The following is an 18,118-nucleotide window of genomic DNA, read 5'->3' on the forward strand; positions in this document are numbered from 1 at the left end:
TGCAAGATAAGCACGTCATCTAACGATTTATGCAAACTAATAATCCACTTATTCCCATACTAGTTGTAAGGCAAGCATAATAACAAAAAGTAGGGCTGCTTGATTAGAATTCATTTGAAATTTAGAGTTTCTTCACCAATCCCGATCTCAAAAAATTGTGTTTCTCTAAGAAATAGAATTAGTACTTGTGGATCAAAACCAATATCAGTTCTAGGGAAAAAACTCTGTGGCTTATGAGAAAAAGATTGTAAGGAGAAATGGAAAATGTCTTTGGGCTTAATATGGAAGAAGAATAGATTGATTTGCCTCCTGGTTTCAGATTCCACCTCACCGATGAAGAGCTTATAACTCATTACCTGTCCAAGAAGGCGGTCGACAACAGTTTCTATGCTATAGCAATTAGAGAGCTGGACTTGAATAAGTGTGAACCTTGGGATATGCCATGTAAGTCTTTTGAAATGGATTTTCTCTCTCTCTCTCTCTCTCTCTCTCTCTCTCTTGTGTTTGTTCCTCGATATGAATTACGTTTTAACTTTAACATTTGTATTTTTTTGAATAAAGGGAGAGCAAGAATGGGGGAGAAGGAGTGGTACTTCTTCTGCGCTAAAGACAGAAAATACCCAACTGGTTTGAGGACCAATAGGGCTACTGAAGCTGGTTACTGGAAAGCTACAGGAAAGGATAAGGAGATTTACAGAGGGAAAACACTTGTCGGAATGAAGAAAACTCTGGTTTTCTACAGAGGAAGAGTACTTGTCGAAATGAAGAAAACTCTGGTTTTCCAGAGAGGAAGAGCTCCAAAAGGAGAAAAACCAACTGGGTCATGCACGAATATAGGCTAGAGGGAAAATTCTCTCTGTCTAACCTACCAAAATTAGCCAAGGTAGAGTGGAGAGCTCTTCCTCTGCTTTTCTTTCAATTTTCTGCTTTTCGTTGTTGATCGACAATGTTATTGTGTGGTCCTTTATGAGTTATTTTTCTATTGTCGTTCGTTCTTTTACAGAACGAGTGAATAATATGCAAGATGTTCAATAAGAGCTCAGGTGAGAAGAAAATTCAAGACTGTCGTTCGTTGGTTCGTTCTTTTTCTGCTATCATTCATTCTTTTGCTGTGCATGAAAACATTATCAAAGGAAACTTGTGGAAGAAATCCATCCACGTGAAGAAGTTGTTGCTGAGAAATTAAGGTGTGGACAAGATTGGTCCACGAGATGGTGTGAATTGGTCCCGTCCACAATGAACCGAATGCTACTTTCATCCCATGGCATGGATCAAAATGGTCCATCCATGAGATGAAACCAGTACCGAACAACACCTTAGTAAAAAGTTGGGGATAGTCGGGGTGGTTGTTTAGGGGAAATTTGGCAGTTTCAAAAATGACATGGATTAAAAAAAAATAAGAAATTCAAGAAAAGGAGAACAATTATAGACTTCCTTGTTTTAGTATTTATATATATATATATATATATATATATATAGATAGATAGATAGATAGAGAGAGAGAGAGAGAGAGATAAAGTTTAATATTTTATTTTTTAATGTTAAATTTTTATTATTTGAATAACATTTATATTAGATAATTTGTAAAATTATAATTTATATTGTTACTATATAATTTCATGGTGAATTTTGTAGAAATATTGAATTATTAATAATATGAATATTATTAAATCTATTATAATTAATTTTTGTGTTTTGAATAAATATTTTGAAGTTAGTAAATAATTTCGTTATAATATTTAAATAATTCTGAAAAATTTTAATTGAAACTTTCTTTAGATAGATGTAGAAAAAAAGTGGGGGAGAGGATAAATAGGAATTAGAGATAATTTAGGAGGGAATCTCTCTACTAAATTAGAGATAATTTTAGAGATAAATAGGAGTTAGATATAATTTAGGAGATAAATAAGAATTAAAAATAATTTAGGAGAAAATGGTGCCACTTGACTAAACATTAAAAAAGAAAATCCCTATTTTTTTTTATGGTTGTTAGAAATAGTTAAGCCTATGATATTTCCTTATTGATTTAATGGGTAATTATGAAATTAAAAAAACTTAAAAAATAAAAAAAAAGCAGATAATTAGAAATGGGTTTGGAGGAAGAAGAGACATAGTAACATGTACTGTCTTGCTATATATATAGAGAGATGGAGGGTCTTAATTTTCTGAGTCGTTGTTCTTCCACCTGAAATGAAGATATCATCATCATCATCATTTAAGCATTCTTCCAACTACGATACGAGATAAATATTTCATATATTTTTGGACCTTCAAATGAAAAAAAAAAACAGATTTTTATATTTTGATATGTACAACTAATTAATAAAGTTTGTAAAATCAAAAGAGAATTAATTTTGAGGCGCAAGTTGAACGAGTCAGCGAAGTTGAGGGAGTTGAGTTGAAGAAACAGCGCAATGCTCGGCCGGTGCCATCTGTGATTTGTTACAACTAAAAAAATAGGTTGTTAAACCGGGCGGGTTAATGAGGGTGAACATCATGGTGGCCTGGTCGATGACTTTTGACGTATACCAGAATTAATGCGTGCTAACTCTCCACGCCCATACAGCAATTGGAGGAAGAGGACAAACAATTTTATTGTGATGAAGACGTCCACCACTTTGAAAACTACTCCCGCTTTTTAAGGCTTAGCCAAACAGATACAGTTTTATTTTAACTCTTTATAATTAGAGATGCTTAGTTTATTTTGAGTTGGGCAAGGGCAAGGACAAGGGAAGGTCCACCAAGGGAATTGAAGATTATAATAAAAAACAGGTGCCCTTCCTTTCATCCCGGCTAATGGCCACCATGAATCCAAGTGGCGTACTTGTTGGCTTGCATCGTGATGTGTGTGCATGTGCCATGTAACTGTGCCATCCTCTGCCATTGACATCATCTACACCCCCACCTCCCTCAAACCTCAAATTGAAGATTATATGTTTTAATTTGACGAGTCGAGGAGAAGCGCTCGCTCTCTCTCTATATATAAATAAATAAATAAATAAATAAAAAGAGAATCCATCGTCATGATGCTCAAATTAACAACAACAACAATAATGAGCAACACCAAGCATGCATGAATTCATGGTCGTCACTTCAAGTGGGTCCCCAAGTGTCGGTCTGGTCTTTATAAATTGAAATGCATAGTACTTAGACTTTCGAAGGTTAACAAACAACCTAGCTACCTGGCTCGGCCGATACCACCCATGACCATGATGAGGGTATTCCTTCCAGCCTTTCAGGTTTCAGCTACTACTGGTACACAGAGGAGGGTTATATCTACTTATATGAATCACAGTTGCAGTCGTATACGAAATTAATTAAAAGGGTGGACCGAAGAGCCTCCCTGCACTCCTTGGGTTAGGACTATTGACGACGACATCAAAGCATCCACAACGCGGAGGCCGGAAAAGTGAAAAGACGGACTCAAAAAGAATATTCAAGTCCTATTGCATGTGTCTGTAATTAAGGAATGAGGAGGAAATGGAAGGCGGGGCGGCCTGCCTTTTGTTTTCATTTCATTTAAAATATTTTCTAAAGTGAAAAGATCTATAGCTCTCCTTTCTTAGAGTATCGGTTCCTTTTAGCATCAAAACAAACTGTTCCTTCACACAAACACTTTACACTCATGTACGTATATAGTAGTAATAGTCGTGAAAGCCGGTGAATTCAGAATTTGAATTCAATGTTAAGTAGAGAAATTTTGGCTTCTAGAAGCGAGTCTCGATCGAACAATTCATCATGGTACGATTACGATAGAGTCCAATCCAAAATACATTATATATATATATATATATATATATATATATAAAAGATTATAATCAACACCAATAAAACAAAATCCCGCGTACAGCATAGTTCACTACGAGTGATGATAATCATTAAACCCAAATGGTATGCTATTTTTTTACTATTATCATTTGAGTTGGAAATAGTATACAAACGAGTTTTACTACCCCCTCCCCCTCCGACCTCGTCGGTATAGGATAGGGAGTGGAGACAGATTGTATATTAACCTATTATTCTATTGGGTGGGGTGGGGTGGGGTGGGGGTGGGAACTGCTGCGAAATGAGAATCTCTCTGTCTCTGTCTCTCTATATCTAATTATCTATATCTATATAGATAGATGTGGATCGGGCCTTGAAGAAGAGGGACCCACACCCACCTGATCAAACTCGATCGGGAACAGGGGCGGCTTTGGAAGGTTATATCATGCATATTGTCTTGTCCAGCTCCAACCCCGTCACTTTCTAGTCTAGTACTTAAAGTAAGTTAATGGATGATGAGGTTATTGAGTGAGTTTTTAGTGAAACCTGACACTGACAAATCGTAAAGTAATATGGATTGGTGAATATTGTCGGGTCAATTTTATATAATTGCCATCCATGGTCCCTGAATAAGAGGTGTGAAGCCTGATTCTGAATGCATTCCATCTTAGGTTATGGACCACGCCTCATGAACTAGCTTAATTATTTCATCCATCCATGTATTATATATATATATATACACATTCTTGTATTCTCAATCTTGGCGTTGACAGCCCAGCCATTAGCATTAACAAACCTTTGAGAATTGCGACTACGAGTTGGGAGTTGGTGGGTGTGACTACAAATTCGCTCCACAACTTTTTTTCTCAGGTCTTCGATCAGGAATTTTTTTCTTCTTTTTAACGAGGCCAATTGGATACCCGATGCACAGATGCTCAACCAGAACCCGCCCATTTTGCACCATCCTGCTCAATTGCAGGTGGTATTCAGGTAAGAGTTCAGATCTTCTGTTTGCAAGAATTTTGTTCACGTTTATTGCAGTCATACATGAAAAACATTTCATCTTCTGCATAATATTCACTTCATTCCTCGTCGAGGAAGCAGGCTAGGCTGTATGGAAGAAGAGCATTGATTTTCTCAAACAGAGAAGCATTTCCCCCTTCTCCCCAAAATTATCAGGTCTGACGAAAAGAAAAGTTGAATAAAACGTGGTTTAATTCAAGTTGCAGTTGCACGTACAATTTATAACACTTTATTGGTTGCAGTACGAATTATATCGAACCAATGGCTTCAAATCCTGAGACCAGACGGATCTTTAGATTACAAACGAAATAAAACAAGTAAGAACCGAAGAAATTAAAATGCACGTCCTTGATCCGATAACCCGGCCCGATTGCTTCATTCTTAATCAATGTATTATATATATATATATATATATATTATTTGCTTAATTTAGTGGCTTGTTGGTACATGTGAATGTGATGAATGATGATACATAAAACACATAAATCGTGTGCTGGGACCGAACCAATTAATTAATTAAACAGGGTGGGTACTGCAACTCGTAGCCCAGATACTGTAATATCCAATATCATTATTCAAGTGGTTGATATTGATTATTGATTAATTACCCATGGCCATGTGGTCAAAACTTGAAAGAGTAAGCCGGCGTTCTTATGTCTTAATTAGTTGGTTTATTAAACGCTAATTAAATAACGGAGGGTGGCGGGTTAGTAACGGTAAAGGGAACTAGGGAAGGGAGACTGGGAGAGCCGTGCCGGACTACAAGTTGAGGGTATAACTTGTATTAACATTATAAACCCACGTGCCTTAATTAAGGCACGATTTATTAGTTAAAACTTGTTATAACCTAAAACGTGGTTCCAGTACAAGAACCCAAGTCTGCCTCTGTACCACTCCAATGAGGTTAATGGAGAGAATCTTATTTTTCTGATATTAATTAATTGCCTAATCTAATTTCTTTTAGAAAGAATCTTATTTTACTAGTGTGTTGGCCATCGCATATTCGCATTCCTCCAGATCGATCGGCATTTGGTTGGTTGCCTCTCTACATCTAATATCTAAATAAAAGAGATCCTTCATCCTTCACTTGTTCTCAATTTAATTATATTTTCCTGCCAGCTGGCTACAATTCTGAAAATATGTCCGTGAGACGAGAACCCGGACTTGCAGTTGTACAATGAATAATGCATGTATCCCAACCCAACCAATTACCAAAGAAAACAAAATACGTTGTTGCTTGGTTTACCACAAAAAGAGAAAGCTAATTCCGCGCAACTGATTCCAATGAAAAAATATGAGAGAAACAATTTGATAGTTAATTAGTATGAAATGGACAAGAAGATACCACAATTGTTACCAATCCCAGAGACCTAATACAGATTCCTGTATATTTTAATTTAAATTAAATATGTCTGTTTCCTTTTTCTTAGCAAGTTGTAATTGTACATATCTTCACCGTCCAATATTCTCCTAGATTATTGCCGGTGGAAGGTCAGTTTGGAAAATTTTATTATTAATTGCTAGCTGAAACTTAGAAAAAAAAAAGAAAATTGTATCACGTGTATGACTCAGGAAGGTTTTCGTTTCTCTCGCAATGTTGAAGTCTGAATAAAAGACAAACAAACAGGCATAACGACATTGCTAATTAATTAATTTTATGTATAGTGCATTTTATGGAAATTGTTGCAATATTACTCAAATGTGAAGGAACATGTGATAAAGTGATAAAGAGACACCAGTTTGACAATGCCTCTGATTAATATATAACAAATCAGGCTTCCTTCTCACAATAAGGTTGCCAAGTGCGTGGGTTGGGTTGGGTGCAGTTTGAGTACCGATCCATCCGTATTCGCCTACTGACCCATTGCCATCCATACTTATTGGGTGTTAGTGGTGGGTCATAATCTACCTTAATCCTGATCAACACCTATCACCCACTAATCCAATGCAAATATTAAGAAAATATGAATATTTTACTGAATAAAATTATAAATCTTAAAAAATTACATAAAATGCAAATATTAATAAAAACACAAATTTTCAAAGAGAAAAAAAAAAACAAAATACTGTGAAAACCACAAAATGATAAAAAAATAAAAATATTTATGTATTTCAGTTAATAATAAAAAATTTAGAAATGATAAAATTTTAATATATATATATATATATATATAACCAAAAAATTTAAGAATTGTAGAAAATACATCATCGCCATAGATCTGAACCAATGCCACTGTTTTTCGAGTTAACGGCAATTGTGATAAGGAGAATAAGAAGAAGAGGGAAGGAGAAGAAATGATAGAAGAACATATCTGAATGGCATCAATGATAAGAATAAAAAGAGGAGAGGAGTAAGAATAGTAAAGGAACATATTTGACATTGAGATGGGTGGTACAAATGACAACAATGAGAAGAAGAAGAAGGGAGTTGAAGGGTAGAACAACAGATCTCAATTTGAGATAAGTGGTACTGGTGGGTAGGGATGGCAATAATCCCCATCCTTAATAGGGACCCGACTTTCCCAACCCGTTGGGGTCAGGGGATGGGGGATTGTTTCGGTGAGGCAGGGACATGGATGGATATTAATAGGAATCCTTAGTCGGGGTCGGGGATGGGGATTGATGGTGGCCTAATTATCACAATATAACATCATTGGTTTCTCACATTCTATACCAGTTCTTCTAAAAGTGATCTCAACTACAAAAGTTCTGAAACTCCATGTGCCATTGCCTGGTACTCTACTTTACTTGAGAATCTAGCCACTACAGACTGTTTCATACTTCTCCATGATACAATGTTCCTTTCTACCGTAGCATAGTAACCTGAAGTGGACCTCCTATCATTAATATATATAGCCCAGTCAACATGAGTGTATGCTTCTAGATTCATGTGTTCATGCTTAACAAACAAGATAACTTTCCTTGGAGTCCCTTTTAGATAGCACAAAACCCACTTAGCAGCTACTAAAGGTGTATCTCAAGGAGAATGCATAAACTAGCTAATTACACTAACTGCATAGGGAGCACTCCCCTATTAGTCAACAGTTTACCATCAGTAGTTAACAACTTATGATTTAGGTCTATTGGAATAGAAGCTAGTCGAACACCTAATTTTCTTGTCTTTGCAAGAAGATCAAGAACATACTTTCCTTGAGAAATGAAGATACCGTCCTTAAATCTAGCAACTTCAATTCCCAAGAAATAACTAAGTTCTCCCAATTCTTTAATCAAACTCAGTGTTAAGAAAACTTTTGAGATGAGCAACTTCCTCACTATCATCACCATTAACCACAATATCATCAACATAGAAAATTAGAATGGTCACTAAGGAATCTCTCATTTGAACAAAGAGAGTATGATCCGACTGAGTCTGTGTGTACTCAAAAGTAACAAGAGCAGCTTGAAATCTGTCAAACTAGGCTCTAGGAGGTTGTTTAAGGCCATAAAGAGACTTCTTCAGTTTATAGGCATTCCCTTGCATCTCCTTCCCATATACCTCTGGAGGTAAAGACATATGGACCTTTTCATGTAGGTTTCTGCTCAATAAGACATTTTTTATATCGAACTGATGAAGTGGCCAATCAAAAGTAGTAGCTAAAGATATCAAAACTCGAACTACTGTCATTTTGGCCATTAGGCAAAAGTTTTCAAGTAATCAACACCATACATTTGAGTGTATTCTTTAGCAACTAAATGAGCCTTAAATCTCTCAATAGTACCATCTGAATGATACTTAATAGTGAACACCCACTTACAACCCATTGGCTCATTTCTCTCAGGAAAATACACAATTTCCCAATTATTGTTCTTATGTAAAGCATCCAATTCAATCATCAAAGAATCCCTCCATTCTAGTTGGACAAGGCTTCTAAGACAGATCTAGGAGTCACATGTGTGGAAATAGAGGCAATGAAGGAATAGTAAGAAGGGGAAAGAAGGTTGTAGGACAAGTATTTGAAAATGCAATGAGTTGTACATTTTCATTTGCCTTTGCGAAGAACAATAGGGAGATCAAGATCAAGGAAGGTATACAAAATAGTAGAAGAGGGATGACCTATTACCTCAATAATGATGGGAGGTGTAAGAGACTCATCTGAAAGTGTGAAAACAACTTGCATTTCTCTGAGTCTTTGTCTCTGATTCTACCTTTGGATAATAGGATGGGAAGAAAATGTGGAAGGATGAGCAAGAGGAGGAGGAGGAGCAAGAACACGAGAAGAAGAGCCAATAGATGATTCAATTGGAGGAGACTCAATAGAAAATTCTCTAAATGCTCCCCCTTTAGATAAGTACCAAATAAAGGAACATACTCGGCAAATGTGATGTCTCTAGAAATAAAGTGAATGCCACGAATCGGATAAAAATTGCAATACCCCTTTTGTATGAAGGCATATCCCAAGAAAACACACTCGTGTGCTTTAGGCTCAAACTTATGTCTTTGATGATTATAAATATGAACATAACAAGTGCACCCAAACACTCAAAGAAGAAGAGAGAAGATATCATCATTTGGAAATAGGAGGCTAAATGGAGTTTTAAACCCCAGAACCTAGGAAGGCATCCGATTTATCCAATATGTCGATGTAAGGACAACACCCCCCCAAAACTTAACAGGAACGTGATAAGCAAAAATGAGGTCCCTCACAACCTCAATCACATGTTGGTATTCCTTTTCGTCAATTAATTTTGTTGTGGAGTGTAGGAACAAGAACTCTGATGAATAAATTTAAAGGTATCGAAGTAGGAGGAAAGGCTATTCTCAAAATATTTCTTTGCATTATTAGATCGAAACAATGTTTTCAAACCGTCGTTGACTTGGACGGTAGGACCGTTCGGCCCGGGAACCATCTAGACAACTGGTTATGTTTTACCTAAAACCAGGAATCTAGTAAAAAATCGATGAAAAATTCAACAAGCCATTGACCTGGGTGGTTGAACCGTCAATCCGTTCAATGGTTTTTGACCATTTTTATATTTTTTAATTATTTTTAGCTTTGCTATCTTTACTAAAAAAATGTTTTGTAAAGCAAAAATGTCCAACCGAGATGCATGGCATATTCTCCAATATCCTGAAACAAAACATTTGCTTAACCAAATTAGATAAACACAAATATTTTGTGAATGAAATCAGCTAATTATAGACCATTTGTCATAACTTATATATATTCTATGAATGGCAAAATGATAATACATTAACAACTGTTAAACACGTCAAGTTAGTGACATGCTGAATTTAAGATGAGACATAATGATGAAAAGTCATGATGAGTTTTATATAATTTTTCTAAAATATAAGATATAAATTAAAAAACCAGATGCACTTGTAATCTGATGTACCTAGTTCCAAAAGAATATATTCTCGTGGGTGCATTCAAAAGCCAGATACTACTGCTTTGAATTTAGATGGATTTCTTCGGCAAAACGGAACTGGTTCGAATTTCTGTTTGAAAGGACGATAAACATATATAAAAGAAATCTGTAATGCTGAATTGTACACCGTGATTAGCAAGGTGAAATGCTCACTTTTTCAGAGCAAACAAATTTGCCCTTTTTTTTTTTCTACTAGATGTTTTATCATGCCATAAAAATGCATCATACAGCCAACATCTGAAGCATTGTGTCATTTGAAGTCTGGTCCCTACATTAAGTATTCCATGTGAAAGTTAGATGGATTTGTAAGGCTTACAAGAAAAAAAAAATAAATAAGAGATGTGTATATTTTAATTACCATTTTCAGTGTCATGGGTTTTCAAGGAAAACGTTTGTTTGATTTTACTTTTTTTGTGAGTTTTATTTTCTTTTAGGTTGTAGTTCCACATGTAACAAGTTCTACTGTGAAATGGCAGCCAATAAGAAACCTACCTTGATTGCACATCTTGGGGATATAGAGTTTAGACTCGTATTAAAATCGCATTGTTAGGTAAAACGTTATTTCAAAAAGGTTCTTATCAAAATACGAAACAATAAGGCAAATGAGCTTTGTCACAAACAAACATATATAGCGATTAAAATTACATAGAAAGGTAGCATGAAAGCCTAGAGTTAATCACGCCTGCTTGTTTGCTCTATCTATCTTATCTGCTAAGAATCTAATTAAACCTTGTTATATATATATATATAGCATAGGAGGAAAACAACAACCAGAAAGCAACAAGAACAAGTAAAAGAAAAAAGAAATCGTTTTTATGGCAGTAGGGATTGTGGCCTGGGTTGGTTTAATCTCTTTCTTGGCTGCAGTTAACAAGATGTTTTTCTGTAGTAACACATATCTCTCTGTGAATTTCTTAGCCGAAAAGCCGCAAGAACTGAAAAGATTAGGTTGATGAACCAATGAAAAGCCAAGCACATGTTTCAATCAATCCAGAGTTGATTGAAAGGACGAAGAGGGAGATCAACAATTTGTTTAATTATTTTCACATTGCAAAACTAAAAGAATCAGTAATTGATGAATATAATTCATACATCAATCAGCTCAGCACTGGTTCTGATTGCCATTCCATTCCTCCTCCACTGTGGCAAGAATTTCCAAAGACAAGGCCAACGTTGCGCATAAACTTTCTATAATGCCATTCACGTGGAAATCATAATTGCCTGTTCATCTTCCAAGAGAATTTTTGAAATCCATCTTCAAGTTTATGACTATAGGCTCAGTTTGGAAGGAGAATAAATACAAAAATGTACAGTATAAATACATACAAAACAATATAAAATACATATATAGTTTTGCACTCTACATATTTATATTTCTATTCCTTTCAAATTGAGCCATAATTTCCAAACCGAGGGGTGAAAAGATGCCATCATCTACATATAAGTCCAAATGACTACCAATCTGGGTAATTAGTTTCATTTAAAAACCAATGGAAAAACGTCCAGAAGACCCAGCTACAAGTTTTGATTTCTTTTTTATTAAGAAGAGTAAAGCGAAGAAGTCTGTATCACATTGTTCTAAATACAGAGATAGATATCCGCATATGAAAAATGCATGTTAAATGACTCTACACTCGACCTAAATGTTAGGGTTACAACTTACAAATGAATGGAGTTGGCCCGTGATTCTCAAGGCCCTCCTACTTTGTCTAGTCGAAATGAATTAGGGATGACAAATGGGTTCAAGCCTTTCTGGACTGGTCAGTACGGCCAGGCTCAGGATCAACCTCAAATGTTTTACTCATCCCTTTTAACAACTTTTTGCAACTTTGCATTGAAAATATCTTTCTATCAAATAAAATATATAAATAGGAAAATATTCTCAATGGAAAGCAATAAAATCTGTTCAAACGAGTTTTGCCCTGATTGAAGCCAAACTCACTTCTATTATATTTTTTCTTTTTTCTTTTTTTTTTTTTTTTGAGAGGAAAGTATAGGGAGTTTGTTAAGAGAAGAAATGGAATTGAGGATAAATTAGTGATGTGTCCATTCATGATTGGTTAGGTTGCTTGTCATTCATGATATTTTTTATTGCCAATATGCTAGATTACATTTACGTTATTTTTCCTTTTGGATTACGTTTCCACGTTGAAGGGAAATCACATAATCTGTACCAGACTAATAGCATGCTGGTGTGGTCTTCTATACCAAGGACGAGAAATATCTATTAAGTACCTTTTTTCTTTCAAAACAAACACTTACTACTAATTAATGCTTATGCTATGTATGTAGTGGCAGTGAAAGGGAGAAATTGATTTCATCAAGGTATGTATATAGGCTTCTAGAAGGTATAGACTGAATAATTGAGCCGATGAAATCCACTCGAAGGGCTGATGTTTTAAGTTTTTTTTTTTCTTTATTTATTTATTTTTAATGAGGGGAATTAGCAGTTTAAGAAAGTAAAATTTTACGTTCACCTTAAATTAAAATTCCAAATCACGATAAAGAGTTTACGAATTTTTCATCGGTTCACCATTGTTTATTGAATGACAAACAAAAAGAAAAACAGAGTACACTATACGACTAAAGGGGGGATTGGTGGGAGGATCCATTACTGAGAAATACCCAAATTAGCACTGGAATCACTTGGCTGCAATCCTGCAGTGGTTTTCAACTTTCCAAATCTCATTAATTAATAATTTTCTTTTTTTTTTGTTGTTTTTATTTTTGTATTGCTGGAGCGTGTTGTATGGATACAGATCATTTTTGTATTTATTCAATGGAGTAGACCGGATCTGCTCCTCACACAGGGTGTTTCACTCGCGCCTCACATGCACATAGTACCATGCATTGGAAACATGTTGGGAAGGATTGATTGATAAACACAGATGCAACTAGATTAATTAATATTTACGTCTTCGGAAAGAAGAAAGACAGCGTGATAGAAACAAACCACAGAGTAGTGCAGTAGTGCTGCAATTAATACGGGTGATGATGGTGCGTGACCTGGTTATTGCTAATTGGAGGGTGATTGGAACTCCAATTAGATGGAAAGCTAGATCAATCTGCAACATCGTAGGGATCATTTCTCTTTTCTATGATTACAATATTCCCCTTGACCTCGGCATCTTTTCTTCAATTCTTTTCATCAAAAAAAATTTGTCCTGTGTTCTACCCGAGCACAGACTGATTTACTACTTATCACCTCATCCTGGATACAAACTGTTACACGAGCTCCCTAATAAGGTCCCAGCCTCGAAGAGACGTTACTTCGTGGTCTGCAACACTGAGGGGTGGCCATTCCTGATTCATTGGAGGGTAGCCATTCAAGACCCCGGCGTTAGACTAGACCTGAAGACAAGGGAAGAGTTCTGAGCTTGGGCGGAGCTCGGCTTGAAATTTGAAGACTTTGTGACCGAGGAGAAGAAGGGGAAGAAGGGGAGCATGAAGAAGAGAAGCCCTGTTTATTGTACTTTTTCTATTCATTTCTTTGGTACTGTATCTGACTTAGCTCATTTTCATCGCAGCTGCCATGGACGATATCCCTGCCGATGAGCTCTTCGGGGAGCATGAAGAAAGGGAAGAAGAAGAAGAGAGCCTCCAAAAAGGCTCGCGTTGAAAGTGAAGCAGCCAAGACTAAGGTTGTCATTCTTGAGCTCGGGCACCCACGAATTACCGAACAGCCTCCCATGATTGATCTGGTCGATGAGGACTCGGGCAAGCCTACCCCACCCCGTATGCCCAAGGAGGCTACATTTCTAGAGCCTGCCCCAGCGGCCGCCACTTCTTCAAGCAGCTATGCTTCAATTTGAAGCATTTTGACTCCAAAGTTCAGCCTTCTCAAGAGCAAGGATGTGGTATTCGCTAAGAAGGTCGCTCGTTGGGCCGACTTCCTAGTCACTCAGCTCGGGGCCCATGCGGCTATGCACTGTATGGTGGTATGTTCTTGGACTTGTCTTTCAAATTGTCTCGTACTTAGATTTTTTTTTTGTATATCGATACTCATTTTATTCTCTTGGCCGGTGAACTCCTCCATCCATGCCATGGCTTATCAGTCCGAGGTGAACTTGAACTGGGCTCTCGAAACTGAGGAGTCTTCCTGAAATGCCCACACCGAACTAAACTTAGCTCACAACGAAATAAACCAACTGAAAAATGACACGCGAGCTAAGAAGGAGTTGCTAACTCTGTTAATGTTGGAGAAGAAGCAGCTCGATGAGCGTGAAATGGCATTGAAGAGGTCGAGAACCTCGAGGCCCATGTAAATGAACAAATCGAGCTACTGCTTCAAGTGATGGAGGAGGCCAAGTTTAAGGCTGTTGAGGAGTACAAGTCCTCAGTGGAGGTTCGGGAAAGGCTGTTCGAGGCAGGGACAGCGGGTTACCGTAAGGGATTCAAACTCAACAGGTGGTTGACCTGACGTGAATTTCCCCAGCTCGACCTTAGCGCCATAATCACATCGAAGATCACCAAGGAGATGGCCATCGAAGTTGCCAAAGATCCAGACTCTGAAGCAGAGAATGATGACAGATCCTCCCTACATACGGATAGACCGTATGGAGACAGACCCTCCTACTGATGTCTCCAGTAAAGATGGAGAGCCCCGAAGTGATTGAATGCCTCTTTTCTTAGACCCCCCTACATACAATGTATATCCCTGGCCTCCAAGCTTGGTTGCAGTTTTTTTTTTTTTTTAATACTTGAAGCTCTTTATCAATGAAATACAAGTGTTTTGCAATCTATGTGCAAATTTTTTTAAGTATAGATTACTCCCGAGCTGGCAAACTAAACCGAATAGGAGCAAATATTTTTTTTAAGTATGGGTTGTAGCCAAGCTAGTGAGCTTGACACTAGTAGGAATGATCTAATTGCCATTGTATGCCAGGGCGATTAGACACTGTAGGGTACATACCCAAAATGTTTATGCCTGGGTTGCTTATTTGCCTAAATGTTGGTTATCCCTAAGTGTTGAGCTAACGAGCTTGACTCCATGTAGGACTAACCTCATGTTGCTATACACTGAGGTGAATTAGACACCGTAGGGTTTGTACCCGAGTTGTCTATGCCCCAAGCGATTAGGATTTGTCTGCTTATGCCGAAGAGGCGAATAGGACTTGTCTGCTAATGCTGAAGAGGAGACTAGGACTTGTCTGCCTATGCCAAAGAGACGACTAGGACTTGCCTGCCTATGCCGAAGAGGCGACTAGAACTTGTCGTAGTGACGAGGTCTTCTGAGCTCGCCGCCATAGCCCTTAGGCTTGTGGGAGTGACTCACAGTCCTCTCTCCAGCCAATCATCTTTTTCGACCAGTTCGGTGGTCACATAGACTTGAGGAAATTTTGCCTTTGAGTTGCAAGTTCATAAGTAGTACTTTCTTAGGTTATCGATATTCCATGCTCGTGGTACCTGCTTCCCTTCCAAAGTTTCAAACTCATACATGCCTTTCCCAAATACTTGCTTTACTCGGTATGGACCTTCCCAGTTCGGTCCAATCTTGCCAACGCCGGGCTCAGGTATCATAACCTTCCAAAGAACCAAGTCGTCGATGTGGAAGTGTCGTTTTCAGACCCTGACATTATAGTACCGAGCTACTCTTTGTTGGTAAGTTTCGGTTTGAATGTAAGCCAGGTCTCGTACCTCTTCTCTTAGGTATAGTTTTGTATGGAAATCAATATCGTTCGCCTCCTCATCGTAAGCCTCCAATCGTAATGTGGGTACATCGATTTCCATCGGGATCACCGCTTCCGTGCCATATGTGAGGTTGAAAGGGGATTCACCTGTGGTGGTCTTAATAGTAGTTCAATAGGCCCAAAGGACACTAGGTAGTTTGTCCACCCACAATCCCTTGGCTCGGGCTAAGCTAGCTTTCAACCCGTGAAGTATCACTCTGTTAGTCACTTCTGCTTGCTCGTTCGCCTGGGGTGTGCCATCGAGGAAAATTTTGTTGAATCCCCATTTCGGCACAGTAGTTTTGAAACTTAATATTATCTTCGAATTGCTTCCCATTGTTAGATATCAACACTCGAAGTAGTCTGAAGTGACATAGTATGCTTTTGCAGAATAAATTATGTATGTTGTGGGCTATGATCGTTACCAATGGTTTCAGCTTCCACCCACTTCTTAATGTAATCTACTGCTACCACCAAGAACCTCCTTTGCCTTGTTGCTGGTGGAAAAGGACCAAGGATGTCGATACCCCACTGTGTGAAGAGCCACGGGCTAGTGAGGTATTCAAATCAGCAGCAGGTTGATGGTGAATGTCGGCATGCCTCTGACACCTATACACTTTTTGACGAGCTCGAGTGCATCTGCCTTCATCATGGGCCAATAATAGCCTTGCCTTAATACTTTCTTTTCGAGAGTTCTGCCCTCCAAGTGCCCGCTGCGCAAGCCTTCATGGGTGTCGCAAAGTACATGCTCAGCTTCTGAGGGTCGCAAGCAGCGCAGGTAAGGGAGCGTGAAAGTTCTTTTGTACAGCTGTCCGTCTATAAGGACGTACTTGGATGAATGGCGCTCTACCCTTTGGACCACATTGCATTCTGCAGGTAGGGTCCCGTGGAGCAGATAACTTTTGAGTGGGTCGGTCCAGCTCGATTTCGCTTGTGATACGAAAGCGACCTCTTTTGCCCCTTGAGAATGCTGGACCGAGGTAAGTCTTCTACGTACACAATTCGCATGGTGTTGATGCTCGTGCTAGCTAGTCACGACAGGGCATCGGTCTCAACGTTCTCAGACCTCAAAATTCGTCTGATGAAGTAGGAGACGAAGTTGCATAATATTTCTCTAACTTTGGCAAAGTAAGTTGCCATAGAGGGGTCACAGGCTTCGTATTCACCAACAACTTGGTTAACCACTAGTTGTGAGTTGCTGCATACGATGAGGTGCTTTGCTTTCATTTCCTTTGCTAAGGTTAACCCGATGACCAATGCTTCAAATTATGCCTCGTTGTTTGATGCCTCGAAGCCGAATCGGAGAGCACATTCCAACTTCACCTTGCCTGGGCATACAGTATCAATCCTGCACCACTTCCCTGCTGGTTGGACGAGTCGTTGACGTGGTGGATCCAGGACTCCTCGTCTCAAGTCGGTTCCAGTCTGACCGGGACTAGCGTCGCACTGGTTGAAGCTCCCGTCATGTGATCGAGCTTAGTCAGCTCAGGGGTCATTGTGCTGAGCGTGCATTCTGCTACAAAATCAGCCAATACTTGAGCTCTGATTGCTGACAATACCTTGGGTTTGAGTAGAATCTTCCTTAGGGGTTTGTTGGTGAGAATGACGATAGTGTGGGCCTAGATGTACGGGCAAAGCTTTCGGCTGCTATGATTAGTGTGTATGCTAATTTCTCAATCTCCAGATACCTAGTTTCTACATCCTACAAAATTTTGCTAACATAGTAGATGAGTCGTTGGACCCGATCTACTTCTTTGATCAGTACCAAACTAACCACTTTGTCGCTCACAGAGAGGTATAGCCTTAACACATCCCCCTCTTCGGATTGTGTCAGAGCTGGGGTAGTACCTAAGTATCTTTTCAGCTCGTTAAAGGTGAGTTGGCACTCTTCAGAACATTCAAAGTCCTTACTCTTTTTTATAGCTTTAAAAATGGGTAAGCACCGGTTTGCCGATTTGGACACGAAGCGGCTCAAGGCGGCTATCTGGCCAATCAACCTCAGAACCTCTTTTATTTTGCGGGTTGGCCTCATATCTAGATCGGCTTTTATTTTATCTGGGTTGGCCGTGATGCCACGTTGGTTGACTATATAGCCTACAAATTTGCCCAAAGTAACTATGAAGACGCACTTATTTGGATTTAACTTCATGTTATATCTTCGTAAAATTTGAAAAACATTCTTTAAATCATTCAACAAAGAATTTGAAAACCGGGTCTTCATGACCATGTCATCAACATAAAACTCCACTTTATTGCCGATTAACGGCTCAAAAATGTTATTTACAAGGCAA

The 18,118-nt window shown here is 38.3% G+C and overlaps 1 pseudogene across 1 annotated transcript; it reads left to right on the forward strand.

Annotated features, from left to right (window-relative positions):
* The first annotated feature begins 257 nt into the window (after positions 1-257).
* LOC148846839 (NAC domain-containing protein 100-like) lies at positions 258-1,301 on the forward strand (annotated as a pseudogene). The gene is made up of 4 exons (XR_016100701.1): positions 258-444; positions 562-749; positions 794-883; positions 1,004-1,301. The product of XR_016100701.1 is annotated as an NAC domain-containing protein 100-like (transcript).
* Positions 1,302-18,118: the final 16,817 nt, after the last annotated feature.

This window comes from Nelumbo lutea, chromosome 6 (assembly GCF_056320005.1).
Source record: "Nelumbo lutea isolate HS-2025 chromosome 6, American lotus-T2T, whole genome shotgun sequence".
Classification (NCBI taxonomy): Eukaryota; Viridiplantae; Streptophyta; class Magnoliopsida; order Proteales; family Nelumbonaceae; genus Nelumbo; species Nelumbo lutea.